The sequence below is a fragment of the Tamandua tetradactyla genome, chromosome 3 (assembly GCF_023851605.1).
Source record: "Tamandua tetradactyla isolate mTamTet1 chromosome 3, mTamTet1.pri, whole genome shotgun sequence".
In the NCBI taxonomy this organism is placed as follows: Eukaryota; Metazoa; Chordata; class Mammalia; order Pilosa; family Myrmecophagidae; genus Tamandua; species Tamandua tetradactyla.
In genome coordinates this window covers 207,478,182-207,482,747 of record NC_135329.1, presented here as the reverse complement: position 1 = coordinate 207,482,747, position 4,566 = coordinate 207,478,182, and positions in this window count along the sequence as shown.

Genomic DNA, 4,566 nt, shown 5'->3' with positions numbered 1-4,566 from the left:
GGCCTGAGCAGCAAGCTGACATGGAGGAGGGGGAAAGACAGAACGGGCGACACCCGGGAGCTGCCGGATGGGACGAGCCCCAGAGCGCTAGGCATTTTGCTCAGCTGGGAGCCCAAGAATCCCCGCCTGCTGAAGCCATTTGAGCAGTTAATGCAGTGAGAGGCGTCCTAGCCCCAGGTCTGAAGGCTCCAAAAGCCACATTTTTCCTACCACATCACCTGCTGCTTGTAAGATGAGCTGCGGGAGACAAAGAACCGGGCAAGGACTTGCTGGGAGTTCAGGGGGTTCAGGGCAGCTCCATGCAGATTCCGGAGTGGGCAGGGGCCGCCTTCACCCCGTTTGAGGTTAGAGGGGCCTTTTCCCCCGCTTGGATGGCCTACCTTGCCTGGTTCCAGCCTTTCCCCTGTCGTCCTCTCCTGACCTCAGAGGAGCTGGTGAGTGGATCCTGGGGCCCCGCTCGACAAGCACTGTGGCCCGACCCCCATCTCGGGAGGGGAGCAGACTCCATCCTCAGGAGGGCACCCGTGGGTGCAGGGCGCACAGCCGAGCCACCAAGCTCTGGGCCTGCTGGAGCCGGAGACCCTGAAGTACTTTTCAGTCCTGGACGCCTGCCCTCAGGGAGCTTCAGCCCCTCCCTAAACCCCGCTGACCCCTGCCCTCTTCCCGCACCCAGCCGGGGGGATGGAGGGGCTGAACGAAGACCCGAGGCCAGACCGGAGCCTGCCGAGCGCGGATTGGCCAGACGGGGGCGCCATCGGGGTCGGCAGAGGGCTTCAACCTGAATTCCACTGACCACCAAACTGCCCTGGTCTCCCTTCCCCCCAGCACCGGCCAAGGCAAAAACCGGCAATATATTAATCCCCAACAAATAAGTTTAAAGATTTAAAATTACATAAGTAATTCACAAATACGAACAGCAGCCATACACAGGAGTAGACAACGAAGTGCCCTTCTCACCTTCCCACCCCACGATCCCATGACCGCCGGTAACATTGGGCCCGTTCCACACGGGAAATTTCCCGATTATCCACATGGAAGCCAAGAGTTTCCGTGGCATTGTGCGGCTTCTACTGATTTTTTTTTTAACTCATCTTTTTGCCTCCAGACAAATGTATAGTCAACACGAATTTCACTTCTTAATCTTTTCACTCTGGCATTTGAGTAAATCGAAATATTTCATCTGATTTAACAAATGTGGCACAGCAGGTGGTGTTTCCTCCAGGGATGTGAACATGTTCTGGGAGCGCTGACTTCTGTAAGAAGAGGACCCTGAAGGGGGTCCTTTCTTCCCTGAATTCCTTGTTGGGTGCCCTGGGCTGTGGCCACTTACTAGCCCTTGTTCATTCTGACCTAGCCTGCGTGAAGTATCCAGAGGGATCTTTTCAAATTAAATAGAATCTGATCATTCTCCAGCCTAAAACCTTCCAGGGCCCCCCCACTGGGCTTCAGATACAATCCAAAAGCAGTCCTTCAAATCCCACCTGCTTCTCCAGCCCATCTGCCATCCTCTTCCTCTACCCTTGATTATGAGTCTTCAAGCCCAGCAGTCTGCCTCAGCTCCTTGAAGGAACCAGCGCTCTCTCCCTAGGACCTCTGCACATGCTATTCTGCCTGCCCAGGGCAGCCTCCCCTTTCCTTTCACCCCCACGCCCCTCCCCCACCAGGCTGACAGATTCAGGCCCTTCTAAGTCTCAGTCCAAACGCCATTTCCTCAACCAGATAGACCATGTTTTGTGTATCCATTTATCGATTGTTGGACATCTGTGTGGTTTTCACTTTGGGGCTATTGTGCATGATACTTCTATGAATATTCACATAAAAGTTTTTGAACAGACATATGTTTTCATTTCTTTTGCACTGATACCCAGGAGTGGAATTGATACACCATTTGGTAACTCTACATTTAATAGTTTGAGGAACAACCAAACTGTTTACAAAAGCCATTGCACCATTTTACCTTTCCACCAGCAATGTGTGAAGGTTCCATTTTTGTTCAAAACCTTGTCAACACTTGTTATTACCTGACTTGTTATATCCATCCTGGTGGGTGTCAAGTGGTCTCTCATTATGGTTTTGTTTTGCATTTCTCTGATGGCTAATGATGTTGAGCAGCTTTTCATGTGCTTGTTGGCCACTTGCATATCTTCTTTGGAGACATGTTCATTTAGAGCCTTTGCACATTTTTAACTAGATAATTTGTCTTTTTATTATTGAGTTCTTGTTATATTCTGGATACAAGTTCCTTATCAAATATATGATTTGCATGTTTTCTCCCATTCTGTGGTTAGTCTCCTCACTTTTTTTTTTTTTTTTTTTTTTTTTTTTTTAAAGAGAGAGGGAGGAAGGGAAGGAAAGACAGAGAAGGAAGGAAGGATGAAAGGAAGGAAGGGAGGAAGAAAGGGAAACATCTTTACACGTTTTCTTATTTTTTATTATATTTTGTTTGTTTGTTTGTTTTTTACATGGGCTGGGGCCGGGAATCGAACCGGGGTCCTCCAGCATGGCAGGCAAGCACTCTTGCCCGCTGAGCCACCGCGGCCCGCCGTCTCCTCACTTTTTGATGGTGTCTGTATTAGCGAGGATTCTCCAGAGAAACAGAACTGACCTCCAACTGATCGGATGGGAAGACTCCTCTCATTGCTGAGGGCAATCTCTTTTGTTGACTGAAGAGACAATCAGCCATAGATGTAATCAACTGACTAATGATGTAAATCTATCTGTGAAATGCCCTCACAGTAATAATCAGGTCACTGCTTGCTTGACCAAACAACTGGACATCATACCCTAGGAAAGTTGATACGTGCAATTAACCATCACAGTGTCCTTTGAAGTACAAAAGTTTTGAATTTTGCTGAAGTCTAATTTATCTATTCTTTGTTGCTTATGTTTTTGGTTTCATATCTAAGAATTCAATGCCAAATGTATAAGGAAGATTTCCCACTATTTTTCTTCTAAGAGTTTTAGCTCTTACATTTAGTTGTTTGAGTTAATTTTTGAGTATGGTGTGAGGTAGGGCTTCAATTTCACTCTTTTGCCAGTTTTTCCCAGGAGCAAACGTCAAAAAGACTATTCTTTTCCCATTGAATTGTCTTAGCCTGCTTGTAAGACAATCAATTGAATATAGATGCATGAGTTTATTTCTGGACTTTTAATTTTATTCTATTGGTCTATATGTCTGCCCTTATGCCAGTACCACAGTCTTGATTACTGCAGTTTTATAGTAAGTTTTGAAATTAAGAGGTCTAAGTCTTCCAACTTTGTCCTTTTTCAAGACTGTTTTGGCTATTCTGAACATCCATATGAATTTTAGATCACTTTGTCAAGTTCTGCAAAAAAAGGCCATTGGGACTTTGATAGGGAGTGCATCGAATCTGTAGGTCAATTTGAGAATTATTGCCATTTTAACAAAATTAAACCTTCTGATCCACAAACACTCTCAATCCATTTATTTAGGCCTTTTAAAATTTCTTTCAGCAATATTTTGTAGTTTTCAGTGCACAAGTCTCACATTTCTTTTTTGAAATTTATTTCTGAGTATTTTATGTATTCTTTTTGATGCTACTGTAAATGGAGTGTACTTAGTTTTTTGTTTGTTTTTTGCATGGGCAGGTACCGGGACTCAAACCCCGGTTTCCAGCATGGCAGGTGAGAACTCGGCCTGCTGAGCCACCATGGCCTGCCCTAGATTGAGTGTTCTTAACATCATTTTTGGATTGTCCATTGCTGTTGTATAGAAATATAATTTTTTTTGGTATTTTGGTCCTGTGTTCTGCAACTCTGCTGAACTCATATATTAATTCTAATAATTTTTCTTGTGGATTCCTTAGGATTTTCTATATGCAGCTTATGTCAAATAGAAATAGCTTACTTCTTTCTTTAAAACTAGATGCCATTAAAAAAAAATTTAGAAAAAACTAGGTGCCTTTTATTTATTTTTCTTGTCTAATTGTCTTGGCTAGAACTTCCAGTACAATGTTGAATAAAAATAGTGAGAGCAAACGTCCTTGTCTTGTTCCCGATCTTAGGGGAAAGCATTCAGTCTTTCACTATTGAGTATGATGTCAGCTGTGGGTTTGTGTAGATGCAATACTCTTTATCAGCTTGTGGAAGTTCCCTTCTATTTCTAGTTTGTTGAGCATTTTTATCATGATATGATGTTGGCTTTTTGTCGACAGCTTCTTCTGTCTACTGAGATGATATGTGGTTTTGTCCTTTATCCTTGATTCTATTTTAAATATGCTTTTTATTGTAGTAAATGATATAAAACACAAAATTTCCCATTTTCACCACATTCAAGTGTACAATTCAGTAGTGCTAATCATAATCACAATATTGTGCTATCATCACTGACACCCATTACCCCCCTTTTCATGACCTCAAACAGAAACCACTCATCCATTAGGCTAAACTTCATTCCTCCCATCCCATCCCACCCTCCTGCCCTTGGTAACCTATCAACCTCCAACTGTCTCTAAGAAGTTTGCTTCTTCTAGGGAATTCATATAAGTTAGATAATCTGTCTTTTTATATCTGGTTTATTTCACCCAACATGATGTCTTCAAGGTT